General features: G+C 38.5%; 31 non-coding genes and 39 pseudogenes across 31 annotated transcripts; all 70 read left to right on the plus strand.

The window, feature by feature from the left end:
* Window positions 1-20: 20 nt before the first annotated feature.
* On the plus strand, window positions 21-139 carry LOC149599354 (5S ribosomal RNA; annotated as a pseudogene).
* Window positions 140-501: 362 nt separating this feature from the next.
* Window positions 502-620, plus strand: LOC149599355 (5S ribosomal RNA; annotated as a pseudogene).
* Window positions 621-760: 140 nt separating this feature from the next.
* Window positions 761-879, plus strand: LOC149599356 (5S ribosomal RNA). Its single transcript, XR_016378252.1, has one exon. It is a non-coding gene; the product is annotated as a 5S ribosomal RNA (ribosomal RNA).
* Window positions 880-1,016: 137 nt separating this feature from the next.
* LOC149599357 (5S ribosomal RNA) lies at window positions 1,017-1,135 on the plus strand (annotated as a pseudogene).
* Window positions 1,136-1,275: 140 nt separating this feature from the next.
* On the plus strand, window positions 1,276-1,394 carry LOC149599358 (5S ribosomal RNA; annotated as a pseudogene).
* Window positions 1,395-1,531: 137 nt separating this feature from the next.
* Window positions 1,532-1,650, plus strand: LOC149599359 (5S ribosomal RNA). Its single transcript, XR_016378209.1, has one exon. It is a non-coding gene; the product is annotated as a 5S ribosomal RNA (ribosomal RNA).
* Window positions 1,651-2,013: 363 nt separating this feature from the next.
* LOC149599360 (5S ribosomal RNA) lies at window positions 2,014-2,132 on the plus strand (annotated as a pseudogene).
* A 137-nt stretch (window positions 2,133-2,269) lies between these two features.
* LOC149599361 (5S ribosomal RNA) lies at window positions 2,270-2,388 on the plus strand (annotated as a pseudogene).
* A 136-nt stretch (window positions 2,389-2,524) lies between these two features.
* On the plus strand, window positions 2,525-2,627 carry LOC149599362 (5S ribosomal RNA; annotated as a pseudogene).
* A 122-nt stretch (window positions 2,628-2,749) lies between these two features.
* Window positions 2,750-2,868, plus strand: LOC149599363 (5S ribosomal RNA; annotated as a pseudogene).
* A 122-nt stretch (window positions 2,869-2,990) lies between these two features.
* On the plus strand, window positions 2,991-3,109 carry LOC149599364 (5S ribosomal RNA; annotated as a pseudogene).
* Window positions 3,110-3,246: 137 nt separating this feature from the next.
* LOC149599365 (5S ribosomal RNA) lies at window positions 3,247-3,365 on the plus strand. Its single transcript, XR_016378438.1, has one exon. It is a non-coding gene; the product is annotated as a 5S ribosomal RNA (ribosomal RNA).
* Window positions 3,366-3,501: 136 nt separating this feature from the next.
* Window positions 3,502-3,604, plus strand: LOC149599366 (5S ribosomal RNA; annotated as a pseudogene).
* A 122-nt stretch (window positions 3,605-3,726) lies between these two features.
* Window positions 3,727-3,845, plus strand: LOC149599367 (5S ribosomal RNA; annotated as a pseudogene).
* Window positions 3,846-3,981: 136 nt separating this feature from the next.
* LOC149599368 (5S ribosomal RNA) lies at window positions 3,982-4,084 on the plus strand (annotated as a pseudogene).
* Window positions 4,085-4,206: 122 nt separating this feature from the next.
* On the plus strand, window positions 4,207-4,325 carry LOC149599369 (5S ribosomal RNA). The gene has a single exon (XR_016378597.1). It is a non-coding gene; the product is annotated as a 5S ribosomal RNA (ribosomal RNA).
* Window positions 4,326-4,465: 140 nt separating this feature from the next.
* On the plus strand, window positions 4,466-4,584 carry LOC149599370 (5S ribosomal RNA; annotated as a pseudogene).
* A 138-nt stretch (window positions 4,585-4,722) lies between these two features.
* On the plus strand, window positions 4,723-4,825 carry LOC149599371 (5S ribosomal RNA; annotated as a pseudogene).
* Window positions 4,826-4,947: 122 nt separating this feature from the next.
* On the plus strand, window positions 4,948-5,066 carry LOC149599372 (5S ribosomal RNA; annotated as a pseudogene).
* A 137-nt stretch (window positions 5,067-5,203) lies between these two features.
* Window positions 5,204-5,322, plus strand: LOC149599373 (5S ribosomal RNA). Its single transcript, XR_016378449.1, has one exon. It is a non-coding gene; the product is annotated as a 5S ribosomal RNA (ribosomal RNA).
* A 136-nt stretch (window positions 5,323-5,458) lies between these two features.
* Window positions 5,459-5,561, plus strand: LOC149599374 (5S ribosomal RNA; annotated as a pseudogene).
* Window positions 5,562-5,683: 122 nt separating this feature from the next.
* LOC149599375 (5S ribosomal RNA) lies at window positions 5,684-5,802 on the plus strand (annotated as a pseudogene).
* A 136-nt stretch (window positions 5,803-5,938) lies between these two features.
* On the plus strand, window positions 5,939-6,041 carry LOC149599376 (5S ribosomal RNA; annotated as a pseudogene).
* Window positions 6,042-6,163: 122 nt separating this feature from the next.
* LOC149599377 (5S ribosomal RNA) lies at window positions 6,164-6,282 on the plus strand. Its single transcript, XR_016378598.1, has one exon. It is a non-coding gene; the product is annotated as a 5S ribosomal RNA (ribosomal RNA).
* Window positions 6,283-6,422: 140 nt separating this feature from the next.
* On the plus strand, window positions 6,423-6,541 carry LOC149599378 (5S ribosomal RNA; annotated as a pseudogene).
* Window positions 6,542-6,679: 138 nt separating this feature from the next.
* Window positions 6,680-6,782, plus strand: LOC149599379 (5S ribosomal RNA; annotated as a pseudogene).
* Window positions 6,783-6,904: 122 nt separating this feature from the next.
* On the plus strand, window positions 6,905-7,023 carry LOC149599380 (5S ribosomal RNA; annotated as a pseudogene).
* Window positions 7,024-7,163: 140 nt separating this feature from the next.
* Window positions 7,164-7,282, plus strand: LOC149599381 (5S ribosomal RNA). The gene has a single exon (XR_016378382.1). It is a non-coding gene; the product is annotated as a 5S ribosomal RNA (ribosomal RNA).
* A 362-nt stretch (window positions 7,283-7,644) lies between these two features.
* LOC149599382 (5S ribosomal RNA) lies at window positions 7,645-7,763 on the plus strand (annotated as a pseudogene).
* Window positions 7,764-7,899: 136 nt separating this feature from the next.
* Window positions 7,900-8,002, plus strand: LOC149599383 (5S ribosomal RNA; annotated as a pseudogene).
* Window positions 8,003-8,124: 122 nt separating this feature from the next.
* Window positions 8,125-8,243, plus strand: LOC149599384 (5S ribosomal RNA; annotated as a pseudogene).
* Window positions 8,244-8,383: 140 nt separating this feature from the next.
* LOC149599385 (5S ribosomal RNA) lies at window positions 8,384-8,502 on the plus strand. Its single transcript, XR_016378384.1, has one exon. It is a non-coding gene; the product is annotated as a 5S ribosomal RNA (ribosomal RNA).
* Window positions 8,503-8,640: 138 nt separating this feature from the next.
* On the plus strand, window positions 8,641-8,759 carry LOC149599386 (5S ribosomal RNA). Its single transcript, XR_016378460.1, has one exon. It is a non-coding gene; the product is annotated as a 5S ribosomal RNA (ribosomal RNA).
* A 140-nt stretch (window positions 8,760-8,899) lies between these two features.
* LOC149599387 (5S ribosomal RNA) lies at window positions 8,900-9,018 on the plus strand. Its single transcript, XR_016378385.1, has one exon. It is a non-coding gene; the product is annotated as a 5S ribosomal RNA (ribosomal RNA).
* Window positions 9,019-9,159: 141 nt separating this feature from the next.
* Window positions 9,160-9,278, plus strand: LOC149599388 (5S ribosomal RNA; annotated as a pseudogene).
* A 138-nt stretch (window positions 9,279-9,416) lies between these two features.
* Window positions 9,417-9,519, plus strand: LOC149599389 (5S ribosomal RNA; annotated as a pseudogene).
* A 122-nt stretch (window positions 9,520-9,641) lies between these two features.
* On the plus strand, window positions 9,642-9,760 carry LOC149599390 (5S ribosomal RNA; annotated as a pseudogene).
* A 140-nt stretch (window positions 9,761-9,900) lies between these two features.
* On the plus strand, window positions 9,901-10,019 carry LOC149599391 (5S ribosomal RNA). The gene has a single exon (XR_016378386.1). It is a non-coding gene; the product is annotated as a 5S ribosomal RNA (ribosomal RNA).
* A 362-nt stretch (window positions 10,020-10,381) lies between these two features.
* On the plus strand, window positions 10,382-10,500 carry LOC149599392 (5S ribosomal RNA; annotated as a pseudogene).
* A 136-nt stretch (window positions 10,501-10,636) lies between these two features.
* LOC149599393 (5S ribosomal RNA) lies at window positions 10,637-10,739 on the plus strand (annotated as a pseudogene).
* A 122-nt stretch (window positions 10,740-10,861) lies between these two features.
* On the plus strand, window positions 10,862-10,980 carry LOC149599394 (5S ribosomal RNA; annotated as a pseudogene).
* Window positions 10,981-11,120: 140 nt separating this feature from the next.
* Window positions 11,121-11,239, plus strand: LOC149599395 (5S ribosomal RNA). Its single transcript, XR_016378387.1, has one exon. It is a non-coding gene; the product is annotated as a 5S ribosomal RNA (ribosomal RNA).
* Window positions 11,240-11,377: 138 nt separating this feature from the next.
* LOC149599396 (5S ribosomal RNA) lies at window positions 11,378-11,496 on the plus strand. The gene has a single exon (XR_016378471.1). It is a non-coding gene; the product is annotated as a 5S ribosomal RNA (ribosomal RNA).
* A 140-nt stretch (window positions 11,497-11,636) lies between these two features.
* On the plus strand, window positions 11,637-11,755 carry LOC149599397 (5S ribosomal RNA). The gene has a single exon (XR_016378388.1). It is a non-coding gene; the product is annotated as a 5S ribosomal RNA (ribosomal RNA).
* Window positions 11,756-11,893: 138 nt separating this feature from the next.
* LOC149599398 (5S ribosomal RNA) lies at window positions 11,894-11,996 on the plus strand (annotated as a pseudogene).
* A 122-nt stretch (window positions 11,997-12,118) lies between these two features.
* Window positions 12,119-12,237, plus strand: LOC149599399 (5S ribosomal RNA; annotated as a pseudogene).
* Window positions 12,238-12,374: 137 nt separating this feature from the next.
* Window positions 12,375-12,493, plus strand: LOC149599400 (5S ribosomal RNA). The gene has a single exon (XR_016378482.1). It is a non-coding gene; the product is annotated as a 5S ribosomal RNA (ribosomal RNA).
* Window positions 12,494-12,630: 137 nt separating this feature from the next.
* Window positions 12,631-12,749, plus strand: LOC149599401 (5S ribosomal RNA). Its single transcript, XR_016378494.1, has one exon. It is a non-coding gene; the product is annotated as a 5S ribosomal RNA (ribosomal RNA).
* A 136-nt stretch (window positions 12,750-12,885) lies between these two features.
* Window positions 12,886-13,004, plus strand: LOC149599402 (5S ribosomal RNA). The gene has a single exon (XR_016378505.1). It is a non-coding gene; the product is annotated as a 5S ribosomal RNA (ribosomal RNA).
* A 137-nt stretch (window positions 13,005-13,141) lies between these two features.
* On the plus strand, window positions 13,142-13,260 carry LOC149599403 (5S ribosomal RNA). Its single transcript, XR_016378516.1, has one exon. It is a non-coding gene; the product is annotated as a 5S ribosomal RNA (ribosomal RNA).
* Window positions 13,261-13,397: 137 nt separating this feature from the next.
* Window positions 13,398-13,516, plus strand: LOC149599404 (5S ribosomal RNA). The gene has a single exon (XR_016378527.1). It is a non-coding gene; the product is annotated as a 5S ribosomal RNA (ribosomal RNA).
* Window positions 13,517-13,652: 136 nt separating this feature from the next.
* Window positions 13,653-13,771, plus strand: LOC149599405 (5S ribosomal RNA). The gene has a single exon (XR_016378538.1). It is a non-coding gene; the product is annotated as a 5S ribosomal RNA (ribosomal RNA).
* Window positions 13,772-13,908: 137 nt separating this feature from the next.
* Window positions 13,909-14,027, plus strand: LOC149599406 (5S ribosomal RNA). Its single transcript, XR_016379097.1, has one exon. It is a non-coding gene; the product is annotated as a 5S ribosomal RNA (ribosomal RNA).
* Window positions 14,028-14,164: 137 nt separating this feature from the next.
* On the plus strand, window positions 14,165-14,283 carry LOC149599407 (5S ribosomal RNA). Its single transcript, XR_016378686.1, has one exon. It is a non-coding gene; the product is annotated as a 5S ribosomal RNA (ribosomal RNA).
* A 135-nt stretch (window positions 14,284-14,418) lies between these two features.
* LOC149599408 (5S ribosomal RNA) lies at window positions 14,419-14,521 on the plus strand (annotated as a pseudogene).
* Window positions 14,522-14,643: 122 nt separating this feature from the next.
* On the plus strand, window positions 14,644-14,762 carry LOC149599409 (5S ribosomal RNA; annotated as a pseudogene).
* A 140-nt stretch (window positions 14,763-14,902) lies between these two features.
* On the plus strand, window positions 14,903-15,021 carry LOC149599410 (5S ribosomal RNA). The gene has a single exon (XR_016378389.1). It is a non-coding gene; the product is annotated as a 5S ribosomal RNA (ribosomal RNA).
* A 138-nt stretch (window positions 15,022-15,159) lies between these two features.
* On the plus strand, window positions 15,160-15,262 carry LOC149599411 (5S ribosomal RNA; annotated as a pseudogene).
* A 122-nt stretch (window positions 15,263-15,384) lies between these two features.
* LOC149599412 (5S ribosomal RNA) lies at window positions 15,385-15,503 on the plus strand. Its single transcript, XR_016378600.1, has one exon. It is a non-coding gene; the product is annotated as a 5S ribosomal RNA (ribosomal RNA).
* Window positions 15,504-15,640: 137 nt separating this feature from the next.
* On the plus strand, window positions 15,641-15,759 carry LOC149599413 (5S ribosomal RNA). The gene has a single exon (XR_016378549.1). It is a non-coding gene; the product is annotated as a 5S ribosomal RNA (ribosomal RNA).
* Window positions 15,760-15,896: 137 nt separating this feature from the next.
* On the plus strand, window positions 15,897-16,015 carry LOC149599414 (5S ribosomal RNA). Its single transcript, XR_016378560.1, has one exon. It is a non-coding gene; the product is annotated as a 5S ribosomal RNA (ribosomal RNA).
* Window positions 16,016-16,151: 136 nt separating this feature from the next.
* On the plus strand, window positions 16,152-16,254 carry LOC149599415 (5S ribosomal RNA; annotated as a pseudogene).
* Window positions 16,255-16,391: 137 nt separating this feature from the next.
* Window positions 16,392-16,510, plus strand: LOC149599416 (5S ribosomal RNA). The gene has a single exon (XR_016378364.1). It is a non-coding gene; the product is annotated as a 5S ribosomal RNA (ribosomal RNA).
* A 137-nt stretch (window positions 16,511-16,647) lies between these two features.
* Window positions 16,648-16,766, plus strand: LOC149599417 (5S ribosomal RNA). Its single transcript, XR_016378571.1, has one exon. It is a non-coding gene; the product is annotated as a 5S ribosomal RNA (ribosomal RNA).
* A 136-nt stretch (window positions 16,767-16,902) lies between these two features.
* LOC149599418 (5S ribosomal RNA) lies at window positions 16,903-17,005 on the plus strand (annotated as a pseudogene).
* A 137-nt stretch (window positions 17,006-17,142) lies between these two features.
* LOC149599419 (5S ribosomal RNA) lies at window positions 17,143-17,261 on the plus strand. Its single transcript, XR_016378365.1, has one exon. It is a non-coding gene; the product is annotated as a 5S ribosomal RNA (ribosomal RNA).
* A 137-nt stretch (window positions 17,262-17,398) lies between these two features.
* Window positions 17,399-17,517, plus strand: LOC149599420 (5S ribosomal RNA). The gene has a single exon (XR_016378582.1). It is a non-coding gene; the product is annotated as a 5S ribosomal RNA (ribosomal RNA).
* A 136-nt stretch (window positions 17,518-17,653) lies between these two features.
* On the plus strand, window positions 17,654-17,756 carry LOC149599421 (5S ribosomal RNA; annotated as a pseudogene).
* Window positions 17,757-17,893: 137 nt separating this feature from the next.
* Window positions 17,894-18,012, plus strand: LOC149599422 (5S ribosomal RNA). The gene has a single exon (XR_016378366.1). It is a non-coding gene; the product is annotated as a 5S ribosomal RNA (ribosomal RNA).
* Window positions 18,013-18,150: 138 nt separating this feature from the next.
* Window positions 18,151-18,253, plus strand: LOC149599423 (5S ribosomal RNA; annotated as a pseudogene).
* The last annotated feature ends 96 nt before the right edge of the window (window positions 18,254-18,349 follow it).

Consider the following 18,349-nt stretch of genomic DNA (forward strand, 5'->3'; position numbering starts at 1 on the left):
AAATATTATCTAGCACTCTCGGCAACGGCCATATCACGCTGAAAACACCGGTTCTCGTCCGATCACCGAAGTTAAGCAAAGTCGAGCGCAGTCAGTACTTGGGAGGGAGACCACTTAGGAACACTGCGTGCCGTTAGCTTTTTCACTTTTTTTTCCTCTTTTAAATTCCTATAGATATGAAAAAAGCAAACATATTTTCTTTTTGTTATTGTTTTAAAAAGATGAAGGTCAATTTGTCTCACTTAATTTAAATTCGAATTATTATCTAGCACTCTCGGCAACGGCTATATCAAGCTGATAACACCGGTTATCGTCCGATCACCGAAGTTAAGCAGCGTCGAGCGCAGTCAGTACTTGGAAACTCTGCGTGCCGTTGGCTTTTTCACTTTTGTTTCCTCTTTTAAATTCCATCAGATATGAAAAAAGCAAACATATCTTCTTTTTGTTATTGTTCTATAAAGATGAAGGTTAATTGAATTCAAATTATTAAATAGCACTCTCGGCAACGGCCATATCACGCTGAAAACACCGGTTCTCGTCTGATCACCGAAGTTGAGCAGCGTCGAGCGCAGTCAGTACTTGGGAGGGAGACCACTTAGGAACACTGCGTGCCGTTGGCTTTTTCACTTTTTTTTCCTCTTTTAAATTCCAATAGATATGAAAAAAGCAAACATATTTTCTTTTTGTTATTGTTTTAAAAAGATGAAGGTTAATTTGTCTCACTTAATTTAAATTCGAATTAGTATTAAATAGCACTCTCGGCAACGGCCATATCACGCTGAAAACACCGGTTCTCGCCCGATCACCGAAGTTAAGCAGCGTCGAGCGCAGTCAGTACTTGGGAGGGAGACCACTTAGGAACACTGCGTGCCGTTGGCTTTTTCACTTTTTTTTCCTCTTTTGAATTCCAATAGATATGAAAAAAGGAAACATATTTTCTTTTTGTTATTGTTTTAAAAAGATGAAGGTTAATTTGTCTCACTTAATTTAAATTCGAATTATTATCTAGCACTCTCGGCAACGGCCATGTCACGCTCAAAACACCGGTTCTCGTCCGATCACCGAAGTTGAGCAGCGTCGAGCGCAGTCAGTACTTGGGAGGGAGACCACTTAGGAACACTGCGTGCCGTTGGCTTTTTCACTTTTTTTTCCTCTTTTAAATTCCAATAGATATGAAAAAAGCAAACATATTTTCTTTTTGTTATTGTTTTAAAAAGATGAAGGTTAATTTGTCTCACTTAATTTAAATTCGAATTAGTATTAAATAGCACTCTCGGCAACGGCCATATCACGCTGAAAACACCGGTTCTCGTCCGATCACCGAAGTTAAGCAGCGTCGAGCACAGTCAGTACTTGGGAGGGAGACCACTTAGGAACATTGCGTGCCGTTGGCTTTTTCACTTTTTTTTCCTCTTTTAAATTCCAATAGATATGAAAAAAGGAAACATGTTTTCTTTTTGTTATTGTTTTAAAAAGATGAAGGTTAATTTGTCTCACTTAATTTAAATTCGAATTATTATCTAGCACTCTCGGCAACGGCCATATCACGCAGAAAACACCGGTTCTCGTCCGATCACCGAAGTTAAGCAGCGTCGAGCGCAGTCAGTACTTGGGAGGGAGACCACTTAGGAACACTGCGTGCCGTTGGCTTTTTCACTTTTTTTTTCCTCTTTTAAATTCCTATAGATATGAAAAAAGCAAACATATTTTCTTTTTGTTATTGTATTAAAAAGATGAAGGTCAATTTGTCTCACTTAATTTAAATTCGAATTATTATCTAGCACTCTCGGCAACGGCTATATCAAGCTGATAACACCGGTTATCGTCCGATCACCGAAGTTAAGCAGCGTCGAGCGCAGTCAGTACTTGGAAACTCTGCGTGCCGTTGGCTTTTTCACTTTTGTTTCCTCTTCTAAATTCCATCAGATATGAAAAAAGCAAACATATCTTCTTTTTGTTATTGTTTTATAAAGATGAAGGTTAATTAAATTCAAATTATTAAATAGCACTCTCGGCAACGGCCATATCAAGCTGAAAACACCGGTTCTCGTCCGATCACCGAAGTTAAGAAGCGTCGAGCGCAGTCAGTACTTGGGAGGGAGACCACTTAGGAACACTGCGTGCCGTTGGCTTTTTCACTTTTTTTTCCTCTTTTAAATTCCAATAGATATGAAAAAAGCAAACATATTTTCTTTTTGTTATTGTTTTTAAAAGATGAAGGTTAATTTGTATCACTTAATTTAAATTCGAATTATTAAATAGCACTCTCGGCAACGGCCATATCACGCTGAAACCACCGGTTCTCGTCCGATCACCGAAGTTAAGCAGCGTCGAGCGCAGTCAATACTTGGGAGGGAGACCACTTAGGAACACTGCGTGCCGTTGGCTTTTTCACTTTTTTTCCTCTTTTAAATTCCTATAGATATGAAAAAAGCAAACATATTTTCTTTTTGTTATTGTTTTAAAAAGATGATGGTTAATTTGTCTCACTTAATTTAAATTCGAATTATTATCTAGCACTCTCGGCAACGGCCATATCACGCTGAAAACACCGGTTCTCGTCCGATCACCGAAGTTAAGCAGCGTCGAGCGAAGTCAGTACTTGGAAACTTTGCGTGCCGTTGGCTTTTTCACTTTTATTTCCTCTTTTAAATTCCATGAGATATGAAAAAAGCAAACATATCTTCTTTTTCTTATTGATTTATAAAGATGAAGGTTAATTAAATTCGAATTATTAAATAGCACTCTCGGCAACGGCCATATCACGCTGAAAACACCGGTTCTCGTCCGATCACCGAAGTCGAGCAGCGTCGAGCGCAGTCAGTACTTGGGAGGGAGACCACTTAGGAACACTGCGTGCCGTTGGCTTTTTCACTTTTTTTTCCTCTTTTAAATTCCAATAGATATGAAAAAAGCAAACATATCTTCTTTTTGTTATTGTTTTATAAAGATGAAGGTTAATTAAATTCAAATTATTAAATAGCACTCTCGGCAACGGCCATATCAAGCTGAAAACACCGGTTCTCGTCCGATCACCGAAGTTAAGAAGCGTCGAGCGCAGTCAGTACTTGGGAGGGAGACCACTTAGGAACACTGCGTGCCGTTGGCTTTTTCACTTTTTTTTCCTCTTTTAAATTCCAATAGATATGAAAAAAGCAAACATATTTTCTTTTTGTTATTGTTTTTAAAAGATGAAGGTTAATTTGTATCACTTAATTTAAATTCGAATTATTAAATAGCACTCTCGGCAACGGCCATATCACGCTGAAAACACCGGTTCTCGTCCGATCACCGAAGTTAAGCAGCGTCGAGCGCAGTCAGTACTTGGGAGGGAGACCACTTAGGAACACTGCGTGCCGTTGGCTTTTTCACTTTTTTTCCTCTTTTAAATTCCTATAGATATGAAAAAAGCAAACATATTTTCTTTTTGTTATTGTTTTAAAAAGATGATGGTTAATTTGTCTCACTTAATTTAAATTCGAATTATTATCTAGCACTCTCGGCAACGGCCATATCACGCTGAAAACACCGGTTCTCGTCCGATCACCGAAGTTAAGCAGCGTCGAGCGCAGTCAGTACTTGGAAACTTTGCGTGCCGTTGGCTTTTTCACTTTTATTTCCTCTTTTAAATTCCATGAGATATGAAAAAAGCAAACATATCTTCTTTTTCTTATTGATTTATAAAGATGAAGGTTAATTAAATTCGAATTATTAAATAGCACTCTCGGCAACGGCCATATCACGCTGAAAACACCGGTTCTCGTCCGATCACCGAAGTCGAGCAGCGTCGAGCGCAGTCAGTACTTGGGAGGGAGACCACTTAGGAACACTGCGTGCCGTTGGCTTTTTCACTTTTTTTCCTCTTTTAAATTCCAATAGATATGAAAAAAGCAAACATATTTTCTTTTTGTTATTGTTTTAAAAAGATGATGGTTAATTTGTCTCACTTAATTTAAATTCGAATTATTATCTAGCACTCTCGGCAACGGCCATATCACGCTGAAAACACCGGTTCTCGTCCGATCACCGAAGTTAAGCAGCGTCGAGCGCAGTCAGTACTTGGAAACTTTGCGTGCCGTTGGCTTTTTCACTTTTATTTCCTCTTTAAAATTCCATGAGATATGAAAAAAGCAAACATATCTTCTTTTTCTTATTGATTTATAAAGATGAAGGTTAATTAAATTCGAATTATTAAATAGCACTCTCGGCAACGGCCATATCACGCTGAAAACACCGGTTCTCGTCCGATCACCGAAGTTGAGCAGCGTCGAGCGCAGTCAGTACTTGGGAGGGAGACCACTTAGGAACACTGCGTGCCGTTGGCTTTTTCACTTCTTTTTCCTCTTTTAAATTCCAATAGATATGGAAAAAGCAAACATATTTTCTTTTTGTTATTGTTTTAAAAAGATGAAGGTTAATTTGTCTCACTTAATTTAAATTCGAATTAGTATTAAATAGCACTCTCGGCAACGGCCATATCACGCTGAAAACACCGGTTCTTGTCCGATCACCGAAGTTAACCAGCGTCGAGCTCAGTCAGTACTTGGGAGGGAGACCACTTAGGAACACTGCGTGCCGTTGGCTTTTTCACTTTTTTTTTCATCTTTTAAATTCCAATAGATGTGAAAACAGCAAACATATTTTCTTTTTGTTATTGTTTCAAAAAGATGATGGTTAATTTGTCTCACTTAATTTAAATTCGAATTATTATCTAGCACTCTCGGCAACGGCCATATCACGCTGAAAACACCGGTTCTCGTCCGATCACCGAAGTTAAGCAGCGTCGAGCGCAGTCAGTACTTGGAAACTTTGCGTGCCGTTGGCTTTTTCACTTTTATTTCCTCTTTTAAATTCCATGAGATATGAAAAAAGCAAACATATCTTCTTTTTCTTATTGATTTATAAAGATGAAGGTTAATTAAATTCGAATTATTAAATAGCACTCTGGGCAACGGCCATATCACGCTGAAAACACCGGTTCTCGTCCGAGCACCGAAGTTGAGCAGCGTCGAGCGCAGTCAGTATTTGGGAGGGAGACCACTTAGGAACACTGCGTGCCGTTGGCTTTTTCACTTCTTTTTCCTCTTTTAAATTCCAATAGATATGAAAAAAGCAAACATATTTTCTTTTTGTTATTGTTTTTAAAAGATGAAGGTTAATTTGTATCACTTAATTTAAATTCGAATTATTAAATAGCACTCTCGGCAACGGCCATATCACGCTGAAAACACCGGTTCTCGTCCGATCACCGAAGTTAAGCAGCGTCGAGCGCAGTCAGTACTTGGGAGGGAGACCACTTAGGAACACTGCGTGCCGTTGGCTTTTTCACTTTTTTTCCTCTTTTAAATTCCTATAGATATGAAAAAAGCAAACATATTTTCTTTTTGTTATTGTTTTAAAAAGATGATGGTTAATTTGTCTCACTTAATTTAAATTCGAATTATTATCTAGCACTCTCGGCAACGGCCATATCACGCTGAAAACACCGGTTCTCGTCCGATCACCGAAGTTAAGCAGCGTCGAGCGCAGTCAGTACTTGGAAACTTTGCGTGCCGTTGGCTTTTTCACTTTTATTTCCTCTTTTAAATTCCATGAGATATGAAAAAAGCAAACATATCTTCTTTTTCTTATTGATTTATAAAGATGAAGGTTAATTAAATTCGAATTATTAAATAGCACTCTCGGCAACGGCCATATCACGCTGAAAACACCGGTTCTCGTCCGATCACCGAAGTCGAGCAGCGTCGAGCGCAGTCAGTACTTGGGAGGGAGACCACTTAGGAACACTGCGTGCCGTTGGCTTTTTCACTTTTTTTCCTCTTTTAAATTCCAATAGATATGAAAAAAGCAAACATATTTTCTTTTTGTTATTGTTTTAAAAAGATGATGGTTAATTTGTCTCACTTAATTTAAATTCGAATTATTATCTAGCACTCTCGGCAACGGCCATATCACGCTGAAAACACCGGTTCTCGTCCGATCACCGAAGTTAAGCAGCGTCGAGCGCAGTCAGTACTTGGAAACTTTGCGTGCCGTTGGCTTTTTCACTTTTATTTCCTCTTTAAAATTCCATGAGATATGAAAAAAGCAAACATATCTTCTTTTTCTTATTGATTTATAAAGATGAAGGTTAATTAAATTCGAATTATTAAATAGCACTCTCGGCAACGGCCATATCACGCTGAAAACACCGGTTCTCGTCCGATCACCGAAGTTGAGCAGCGTCGAGCGCAGTCAGTACTTGGGAGGGAGACCACTTAGGAACACTGCGTGCCGTTGGCTTTTTCACTTCTTTTTCCTCTTTTAAATTCCAATAGATATGGAAAAAGCAAACATATTTTCTTTTTGTTATTGTTTTAAAAAGATGAAGGTTAATTTGTCTCACTTAATTTAAATTCGAATTAGTATTAAATAGCACTCTCGGCAACGGCCATATCACGCTGAAAACACCGGTTCTTGTCCGATCACCGAAGTTAACCAGCGTCGAGCTCAGTCAGTACTTGGGAGGGAGACCACTTAGGAACACTGCGTGCCGTTGGCTTTTTCACTTTTTTTTTCATCTTTTAAATTCCAATAGATGTGAAAACAGCAAACATATTTTCTTTTTGTTATTGTTTCAAAAAGATGATGGTTAATTTGTCTCACTTAATTTAAATTCGAATTATTATCTAGCACTCTCGGCAACGGCCATATCACGCTGAAAACACCGGTTCTCGTCCGATCACCGAAGTTAAGCAGCGTCGAGCGCAGTCAGTACTTGGAAACTTTGCGTGCCGTTGGCTTTTTCACTTTTATTTCCTCTTTTAAATTCCATGAGATATGAAAAAAGCAAACATATCTTCTTTTTCTTATTGATTTATAAAGATGAAGGTTAATTAAATTCGAATTATTAAATAGCACTCTGGGCAACGGCCATATCACGCTGAAAACACCGGTTCTCGTCCGAGCACCGAAGTTGAGCAGCGTCGAGCGCAGTCAGTATTTGGGAGGGAGACCACTTAGGAACACTGCGTGCCGTTGGCTTTTTCACTTCTTTTTCCTCTTTTAAATTCCAATAGATATGAAAAAAGCAAACATATTTTCTTTTTGTTATTGTTTTAAAAAGATGAAGGTTAATTTGTCTCACTTAATTTAAATTCGAATTAGTATTAAATAGCACTCTCGGCAACGGCCATATCACGCTGAAAACACCGGTTCTCGTCCGATCACCGAAGTTAAGCAGCGTCGAGCTCAGTCAGTACTTGGGAGGGAGACCACTTAGGAACACTGCGTGCCGTTGGCTTTTTCACTTTTTTTTTCATCTTTTAAATTCCAATAGATGTGAAAAAAGCAAACATATTTTCTTTTTGTTATTGTTTCAAAAAGATGATGGTTAATTTGTCTCACTTAATTTTAATTCGAATTATTATCTAGCACTCTCGGCAACGGCCAGCTCACGCTGAAAACACCGGTTCTCGTCCGATCACCGAAGTTAAGCAGCGTCGAGCGCAGTCAGTACTTGGAAACTTTGCGTGCCGTTGGCTTTTTCACTTTTATTTCCTCTTTTAAATTCCATGAGATATGAAAAAGCAAACATATCTTCTTTTTCTTATTGATTTATAAAGATGAAGGTTAATTAAATTCGAATTATTAAATAGCACTCCCGGCAACGGCCATAACACGCTGAAAACACCGGTTCTCGTCCGATCACCGAAGTTGAGCAGCGTCGAGCGCAGTCAGTACTTGGGAGGGAGACCACTTAGGAACACTGCGTGCCGTTGGCTTTTTCACTTTTTTTCCTCTTTTAAATTCCAATAGATATGAAAAAAGCAAACATATTTTCTTTTTGTTATTGTTTTAAAAAGATGATGGTTAATTTGTCTCACTTAATTTAAATTCGAATTATTATCTAGCACTCTCGGCAACGGCCATATCACGCTGAAAACACCGGTTCTCGTCCGATCACCGAAGTTAAGCAGCGTCGAGCGCAGTCAGTACTTGGAAACTTTGCGTGCCGTTGGCTTTTTCACTTTTATTTCCTCTTTTAAATTCCATGAGATATGAAAAAAGCAAACATATCTTCTTTTTCTTATTGATTTATAAAGATGAAGGTTAATTAAATTCGAATTATTAAATAGCACTCTCGGCAACGGCCATATCACGCTGAAAACACCGGTTCTCGTCCGAGCACCGAAGTTGAGCAGCGTCGAGCGCAGTCAGTATTTGGGAGGGAGACCACTTAGGAACACTGCGTGCCGTTGGCTTTTTCACTTCTTTTTCCTCTTTTAAATTCCAATAGATATGAAAAAAGCAAACATATTTTCTTTTTGTTATTGTTTTAAAAAGATGAAGGTTAATTTGTCTCACTTAATTTAAATTCGAATTAGTATTAAATAGCACTCTCGGCAACGGCCATATCACGCTGAAAACACCGGTTCTCGTCCGATCACCGAAGTTAAGCAGCGTCGAGCTCAGTCAGTACTTGGGAGGGAGACCACTTAGGAACACTGCGTGCCGTTGGCTTTTTCACTTTTTTTTTCATCTTTTAAATTCCAATAGATGTGAAAAAAGCAAACATATTTTCTTTTTGTTATTGTTTCAAAAAGATGATGGTTAATTTGTCTCACTTAATTTAAATTCGAATTATTATCTAGCACTCTCGGCAACGGCCATATCACGCTGAAAACACCGGTTCTCGTCCGATCACCGAAGTTAAGCAGCGTCGAGCGCAGTCAGTACTTGGGAGGGAGACCACTTAGGAACACTGCGTGCCGTTGGCTTTTTCACTTCTTTTTCCTCTTTTAAATTCCAATAGATATGAAAAAAGCAAACATATTTTCTTTTTGTTATTGTTTTAAAAAGATGAAGGTTAATTTGTCTCACTTAATTTAAATTCGAATTAGTATTAAATAGCACTCTCGGCAACGGCCATATCACGCTGAAAACACCGGTTCTCGTCCGATCACCGAAGTTAAGCAGCGTCGAGCTCAGTCAGTACTTGGGAGGGAGACCACTTAGGAACACTGCGTGCCGTTGGCTTTTTCACTTTTTTTTTCATCTTTTAAATTCCAATAGATATGGAAAAAGCAAACATATTTTCTTTTTGTTATTGTTTTAAAAAGATGAAGGTTAATTTGTCTCACTTAATTTAAATTCGAATTAGTATTAAATAGCACTCTCGGCAACGGCCATATCACGCTGAAAACACCGGTTCTTGTCCGATCACCGAAGTTAACCAGCGTCGAGCTCAGTCAGTACTTGGGAGGGAGACCACTTAGGAACACTGCGTGCCGTTGGCTTTTTCACTTTTTTTTTCATCTTTTAAATTCCAATAGATGTGAAAACAGCAAACATATTTTCTTTTTGTTATTGTTTCAAAAAGATGATGGTTAATTTGTCTCACTTAATTTAAATTCGAATTATTATCTAGCACTCTCGGCAACGGCCATATCACGCTGAAAACACCGGTTCTCGTCCGATCACCGAAGTTAAGCAGCGTCGAGCGCAGTCAGTACTTGGAAACTTTGCGTGCCGTTGGCTTTTTCACTTTTATTTCCTCTTTTAAATTCCATGAGATATGAAAAAAGCAAACATATCTTCTTTTTCTTATTGATTTATAAAGATGAAGGTTAATTAAATTCGAATTATTAAATAGCACTCTGGGCAACGGCCATATCACGCTGAAAACACCGGTTCTCGTCCGAGCACCGAAGTTGAGCAGCGTCGAGCGCAGTCAGTATTTGGGAGGGAGACCACTTAGGAACACTGCGTGCCGTTGGCTTTTTCACTTCTTTTTCCTCTTTTAAATTCCAATAGATATGAAAAAAGCAAACATATTTTCTTTTTGTTATTGTTTTAAAAAGATGAAGGTTAATTTGTCTCACTTAATTTAAATTCGAATTAGTATTAAATAGCACTCTCGGCAACGGCCATATCACGCTGAAAACACCGGTTCTCGTCCGATCACCGAAGTTAAGCAGCGTCGAGCTCAGTCAGTACTTGGGAGGGAGACCACTTAGGAACACTGCGTGCCGTTGGCTTTTTCACTTTTTTTTTCATCTTTTAAATTCCAATAGATGTGAAAAAAGCAAACATATTTTCTTTTTGTTATTGTTTCAAAAAGATGATGGTTAATTTGTCTCACTTAATTTTAATTCGAATTATTATCTAGCACTCTCGGCAACGGCCAGCTCACGCTGAAAACACCGGTTCTCGTCCGATCACCGAAGTTAAGCAGCGTCGAGCGCAGTCAGTACTTGGAAACTTTGCGTGCCGTTGGCTTTTTCACTTTTATTTCCTCTTTTAAATTCCATGAGATATGAAAAAGCAAACATATCTTCTTTTTCTTATTGATTTATAAAGATGAAGGTTAATTAAATTCGAATTATTAAATAGCACTCCCGGCAACGGCCATAACACGCTGAAAACACCGGTTCTCGTCCGATCACCGAAGTTGAGCAGCGTCGAGCGCAGTCAGTACTTGGGAGGGAGACCACTTAGGAACACTGCGTGCCGTTGGCTTTTTCACTTTTTTTCCTCTTTTAAATTCCAATAGATATGAAAAAAGCAAACATATTTTCTTTTTGTTATTGTTTTAAAAAGATGATGGTTAATTTGTCTCACTTAATTTAAATTCGAATTATTATCTAGCACTCTCGGCAACGGCCATATCACGCTGAAAACACCGGTTCTCGTCCGATCACCGAAGTTAAGCAGCGTCGAGCGCAGTCAGTACTTGGAAACTTTGCGTGCCGTTGGCTTTTTCACTTTTATTTCCTCTTTTAAATTCCATGAGATATGAAAAAAGCAAACATATCTTCTTTTTCTTATTGATTTATAAAGATGAAGGTTAATTAAATTCGAATTATTAAATAGCACTCTCGGCAACGGCCATATCACGCTGAAAACACCGGTTCTCGTCCGAGCACCGAAGTTGAGCAGCGTCGAGCGCAGTCAGTATTTGGGAGGGAGACCACTTAGGAACACTGCGTGCCGTTGGCTTTTTCACTTCTTTTTCCTCTTTTAAATTCCAATAGATATGAAAAAAGCAAACATATTTTCTTTTTGTTATTGTTTTAAAAAGATGAAGGTTAATTTGTCTCACTTAATTTAAATTCGAATTAGTATTAAATAGCACTCTCGGCAACGGCCATATCACGCTGAAAACACCGGTTCTCGTCCGATCACCGAAGTTAAGCAGCGTCGAGCTCAGTCAGTACTTGGGAGGGAGACCACTTAGGAACACTGCGTGCCGTTGGCTTTTTCACTTTTTTTTTCATCTTTTAAATTCCAATAGATGTGAAAAAAGCAAACATATTTTCTTTTTGTTATTGTTTCAAAAAGATGATGGTTAATTTGTCTCACTTAATTTAAATTCGAATTATTATCTAGCACTCTCGGCAACGGCCATATCACGCTGAAAACACCGGTTCTCGTCCGATCACCGAAGTTAAGCAGCGTCGAGCGCAGTCAGTACTTGGGAGGGAGACCACTTAGGAACACTGCGTGCCGTTGGCTTTTTCACTTCTTTTTCCTCTTTTAAATTCCAATAGATATGAAAAAAGCAAACATATTTTCTTTTTGTTATTGTTTTAAAAAGATGAAGGTTAATTTGTCTCACTTAATTTAAATTCGAATTAGTATTAAATAGCACTCTCGGCAACGGCCATATCACGCTGAAAACACCGGTTCTCGTCCGATCACCGAAGTTAAGCAGCGTCGAGCTCAGTCAGTACTTGGGAGGGAGACCACTTAGGAACACTGCGTGCCGTTGGCTTTTTCACTTTTTTTTTCATCTTTTAAATTCCAATAGATGTGAAAAAAGCAAACATATTTTCTTTTTGTTATTGTTTTTAAAAGATGAAGGTTAATTTGTCTCACTTAATTTAAATTCGAATTATTATCTAGCACTCTCGGCAACGGCCATATCACGCTGAAAACACCGGTTCTCGTCCGATCACCGAAGTTAAGCAGCGTCGAGCGCAGTCAGTACTTGGAAACTTTGCGTGCCGTTGGCTTTTTCACTTTTATTTCCTCTTTTAAATTCCATGAGATATGAAAAAAGCAAACATATCTTCTTTTTCTTATTGATTTATAAAGATGAAGGTTAATTAAATTCGAATTATTAAATAGCACTCTCGGCAACGGCCATATCACGCTGAAAACACCGGTTCTCGTCCGATTACCGAAGTTGAGCAGCGTCGAGCGCAGTCAGTACTTGGGAGGGAGACCACTTAGGAACACTGCGTGCCGTTGGCTTTTTCACTTTTTTTTCCTCTTTTAAATTCCAATAGATATGAAAAAAGCAAACATATTTTCATTTTGTTATTGTTTTAAAAAGATGGTTAATTTGTCTCACTTAATTTAAATTCGAATTAGTATTAAATAGCACTCTCGGCAACGGCCATATCACGCTGAAAACACCGGTTCTCGTCCGATCACCGAAGTTAAGCAGCGTCGAGCGCAGTCAGTACTTGGGAGGGAGACCACTTAGGAACACTGCGTGCCGTTGGCTTTTTCACTTTTCTTTCCTCTTTTAAATTCCAATAGATATGAAAAAAGCAAACATATTTTCTTTTTGTTATTGTTTTTAAAAGATGAAGGTTAATTTGTCTCACTTAATTTAAATTCGAATTATTAAATGGCACTCTCGGCAACGGCCATATCACGCTGAAAACACCGGTTCTCGTCCGATCACCGAAGTTAAGCAGCGTCGAGCGCAGTCAGTACTTGGGAGGGAGACCACTTAGGAACACTGCGTGCCGTTGGCTTTTTCACTTTTTTTCCTCTTTTAAATTCCAATAGATATGAAAAAAGCAAACATATTTTCTTTATGTTATTGTTTTAAAAAGATGATGGTTAATTTGTCTCACTTAATTTAAATTCGAATTATTATCTAGCACTCTCGGCAACGGCCATATCACGCTGAAAACACCGGTTCTCGTCCGATCACCGAAGTTAAGCAGCGTCGAGCGCAGTCAGTACTTGGGAGGGAGACCACTTAGGAACACTGCGTGCCGTTGGCTTTTTCACTTTTTTTTCCTCTTTTAAATTCCAATAGATATGAAAAAAGCAAACATATTTTCATTTTGTTATTGTTTTAAAAAGATGGTTAATTTGTCTCACTTAATTTAAATTCGAATTAGTATTAAATAGCACTCTCGGCAACGGCCATATCACGCTGAAAACACCGGTTCTCGTCCGATCACCGAAGTTAAGCAGCGTCGAGCGCAGTCAGTACTTGGGAGGGAGACCACTTAGGAACACTGCGTGCCGTTGGCTTTTTCACTTTTCTTTCCTCTTTTAAATTCCATTAGATATGAAAAAAGCAAACATATTTTCTTTTTGTTATTGTTTTTAAAAGATGAAGGTTAATTTGTCTCATTTAATTTAAATTCGAATTATTAAATGGCACTCTCGGCAACGGCCATATCACGCTGAAAACACCGGTTCTCGTCCGATCACCGAAGTTAAGCAGCGTCGAGCGCAGTCAGTACTTGGGAGGGAGACCACTTAGGAACACTGCGTGCCGTTGGCTTTTTCACTTTTTTTCCTCTTTTAAATTCCAATAGATATGAAAAAAGCAAACATATTTTCTTTTTGTTATTGTTTTAAAAAGATGATGGTTAATTTGTCTCACTTAATTTAAATTCGAATTATTATCTAGCACTCTCGGCAACGGCCATATCACGCTGAAAACACCGGTTCTCGTCCGATCACCGAAGTTAAGCAGCGTCGAGCGCAGTCAGTACTTGGGAGGGAGACCACTTAGGAACACTGCGTGCCGTTGGCTTTTTCACTTTTTTTTCCTCTTTTAAATTCCAATAGATATGAAAAAAGCAAACATATTTTCATTTTGTTATTGTTTTAAAAAGATGGTTAATTTGTCTCACTTAATTTAAATTCGAATTAGTATTAAATAGCACTCTCGGCAACGGCCATATCACGCTGAAAACACCGGTTCTCGTCCGATCACCGAAGTTAAGCAGCGTCGAGCGCAGTCAGTACTTGGTAGGGAGACCACTTAGGAACACTGCGTGCCGTTGGCTTTTTCACTTTTCTTTCCTCTTTTAAATTCCAATAGATATGAAAAAAGCAAACATATTTTCTTTTTGTTATTGTTTTTAAAAGATGAAGGTTAATTTGTCTCACTTAATTTAAATTCGAATTATTAAATGGCACTCTCGGCAACGGCCATATCACGCTGAAAACACCGGTTCTCGTCCGATCACCGAAGTTCAGCAGCGTCGAGCGCAGTCAGTACTTGGGAGGGAGACCACTTAGGAACACTGCGTGCCGTTGGCTTTTTCACTTTTTTCCTCTTTTAAATTCCAATAGATATGAAAAAAGCAAACATATTTTCTTTTTGTTATTGTTTTAAAAAGATGATGGTTAATTTGTCTCACTTAATTTAAATTCGAATTATTATCTAGCACTCTCGGCAACGGCCATATCACGCTGAAAACACCGGTTCTCGTCCGATCACCGAAGTTAAGCAGCGTCGAGCGCAGTCAGTACTTGGAAACTTTGCGTGCCGTTGGCTTTTTCACTTTTATTTCCTCTTTTAAATTCCATGAGATATGAAAAAAGCAAACATATCTTCTTTTTCTTATTGATTTATAAAGATGAAGGTTAATTAAATTCGAATTATTAAATATCACTCTCGGCAACGGCCATATCACGCTGAAAACACCGGTTCTCGTCCGAGCACCGAAGTTGAGCAGCGTCGAGCGCAGTCAGTATTTGGGAGGGAGACCACTTAGGAACACTGCGTGCCGTTGGCTTTTTCACTTCTTTTTCCTCTTTTAAATTCCAATAGATATGAAAAAAGCAAACATATTTTCTTTTTGTTATTGTTTTAAAAAGATGAAGGTTAATTTGTCTCACTTAATTTAAATTCGAATTAGTATTAAATAGCACTCTCGGCAACGGCCATATCACGCTGAAAACACCGGTTCTCGTCCGATCACCGAAGTTAAGCAGCGTCGAGCTCAGTCAGTACTTGGGAGGGAGACCACTTAGGAACACTGCGTGCCGTTGGCTTTTTCACTTTTTTTTTCATCTTTTAAATTCCAATAGATGTGAAAAAAGCAAACATATTTTCTTTTTGTTATTGTTTCAAAAAGATGATGGTTAATTTGTCTCACTTAATTTAAATTCGAATTATTATCTAGCACTCTCGGCAACGGCCATATCACGCTGAAAACACCGGTTCTCGTCCGATCACCGAAGTTAAGCAGCGTCGAGCGCAGTCAGTACTTGGAAACTTTGCGTGCCGTTGGCTTTTTCACTTTTATTTCCTCTTTTAAATTCCATGAGATATGAAAAAAGCAAACATATCTTCTTTTTCTTATTGATTTATAAAGATGAAGGTTAATTAAATTCGAATTATTAAATAGCACTCTCGGCAACGGCCATATCACGCTGAAAACACCGGTTCTCGTCCGATCACCGAAGTTGAGCAGCGTCGAGCGCAGTCAGTACTTGGGAGGGAGACCACTTAGGAACACTGCGTGCCGTTGGCTTTTTCACTTTTTTTTCCTCTTTTAAATTCCAATAGATATGAAAAAAGCAAACATATTTTCATTTTGTTATTGTTTTAAAAAGATGGTTAATTTGTCTCACTTAATTTAAATTCGAATTAGTATTAAATAGCACTCTCGGCAACGGCCATATCACGCTGAAAACACCGGTTCTCGTCCGATCACCGAAGTTAAGCAGCGTCGAGCGCAGTCAGTACTTGGGAGGGAGACCACTTAGGAACACTGCGTGCCGTTGGCTTTTTCACTTTTCTTTCCTCTTTTAAATTCCAATAGATATGAAAAAAGCAAACAAATTTTCTTTTTGTTATTGTTTTTAAAAGATGAAGGTTAATTTGTCTCACTTAATTTAAATTCGAATTATTAAATGGCACTCTCGGCAACGGCCATATCACGCTGAAAACACCGGTTCTCGTCCGATCACCGAAGTTAAGCAGCGTCGAGCGCAGTCAGTACTTGGGAGGGAGACCACTTAGGAACACTGCGTGCCGTTGGCTTTTTCACTTTTTTTCCTCTTTTAAATTCCAATAGATATGAAAAAAGCAAACATATTTTCTTTTTGTTATTGTTTTAAAAAGATGATGGTTAATTTGTCTCACTTAATTTAAATTCGAATTATTATCTAGCACTCTCGGCAACGGCCATATCACGCTGAAAACACCGGTTCTCGTCCGATCACCGAAGTTAAGCAGCGTCGAGCGCAGTCAGTACTTGGAAACTTTGCGTGCCGTTGGCTTTTTCACTTTTATTTCCTCTTTTAAATTCCAATAGATATGAAAAAAGCAAACATATTTTCATTTTGTTATTGTTTTAAAAAGATGGTTAATTTGTCTCACTTAATTTAAATTCGAATTAGTATTAAATAGCACTCTCGGCAACGGCCATATCACGCTGAAAACACCGGTTCTCGTCCGATCACCGAAGTTAAGCAGCGTCGAGCGCAGTCAGTTCTTGGGAGGGAGACCACTTAGGAACACTGCGTGCCGTTGGCTTTTTCACTTTTCTTTCCTCTTTTAAATTCCAATAGATATGAAAAAAGCAAACAAATTTTCTTTTTGTTATTGTTTTTAAAAGATGAAGGTTAATTTGTCTCACTTAATTTAAATTCGAATTATTAAATGGCACTCTCGGCAACGGCCATATCACGCTGAAAACACCGGTTCTCGTCCGATCACCGAAGTTAAGCAGCGTCGAGCGCAGTCAGTACTTGGGAGGGAGACCACTTAGGAACACTGCGTGCCGTTGGCTTTTTCACTTTTTTTCCTCTTTTAAATTCCAATAGATATGAAAAAAGCAAACATATTTTCTTTTTGTTATTGTTTTAAAAAGATGATGGTTAATTTGTCTCACTTAATTTAAATTCGAATTATTATCTAGCACTCTCGGCAACGGCCATATCACGCTGAAAACACCGGTTCTCGTCCGATCACCGAAGTTAAGCAGCGTCGAGCGCAGTCAGTACTTGGAAACTTTGCGTGCCGTTGGCTTTTTCACTTTTATTTCCTCTTTTAAATTCCAATAGATATGAAAAAAGCAAACATATTTTCATTTTGTTATTGTTTTAAAAAGATGGTTAATTTGTCTCACTTAATTTAAATTCGAATTAGTATTAAATAGCACTCTCGGCAACGGCCATATCACGCTGAAAACACCGGTTCTCGTCCGATCACCGAAGTTAAGCAGCGTCGAGCGCAGTCAGTTCTTGGGAGGGAGACCACTTAGGAACACTGCGTGCCGTTGGCTTTTTCACTTTTCTTTCCTCTTTTAAATTCCAATAGATATGAAAAAAGCAAACAAATTTTCTTTTTGTTATTGTTTTTAAAAGATGAAGGTTAATTTGTCTCACTTAATTTAAATTCGAATTATTAAATGGCACTCTCGGCAACGGCCATATCACGCTGAAAACACCGGTTCTCGTCCGATCACCGAAGTTAAGCAGCGTCGAGCGCAGTCAGTACTTGGGAGGGAGACCACTTAGGAACACTGCGTGCCGTTGGCTTTTTCACTTTTTTTCCTCTTTTAAATTCCAATAGATATGAAAAAAGCAAACATATTTTCTTTTTGTTATTGTTTTAAAAAGATGATGGTTAATTTGTCTCACTTAATTTAAATTCGAATTATTATCTAGCACTCTCGGCAACGGCCATATCACGCTGAAAACACCGGTTCTCGTCCGATCACCGAAGTTAAGCAGCGTCGAGCGCAGTCAGTACTTGGAAACTTTGCGTGCCGTTGGCTTTTTCACTTTTATTTCCTCTTTTAAATTCCAATAGATATGAAAAAAGCAAACATATTTTCATTTTGTTATTGTTTTAAAAAGATGGTTAATTTGTCTCACTTAATTTAAATTCGAATTAGTATTAAATAGCACTCTCGGCAACGGCCATATCACGCTGAAAACACCGGTTCTCGTCCGATCACCGAAGTTAAGCAGCGTCGAGCGCAGTCAGTTCTTGGGAGGGAGACCACTTAGGAACACTGCGTGCCGTTGGCTTTTTCACTTTTTTTTTCATCTTTTAAATTCCAATAGATGTGAAAAAAGCAAACATATTTTCTTTTTGTTATTGTTTCAAAAAGATGATGGTTAATTTGTCTCACTTAATTTAAATTCGAATTATTATCTAGCACTCTCGGCAACGGCCATATCACGCTGAAAACACCGGTTCTCGTCCGATCACCGAAGTTAAGCAGCGTCGAGCGCAGTCAGTACTTGGAAACTTTGCGTGCCGTTGGCTTTTTCACTTTTATTTCCTCTTTTAAATTCCATGAGATATGAAAAAAGCAAACATATCTTCTTTTTCTTATTGATTTATAAAGATGAAGGTTAATTA

This window comes from Phalangium opilio, unplaced genomic scaffold, assembly GCF_054372755.1.
Source record: "Phalangium opilio isolate 3A_F unplaced genomic scaffold, DU_Popi_V2 ptg000360l_1, whole genome shotgun sequence".
Lineage (NCBI taxonomy): Eukaryota > Metazoa > Arthropoda > Arachnida > Opiliones > Phalangiidae > Phalangium > Phalangium opilio.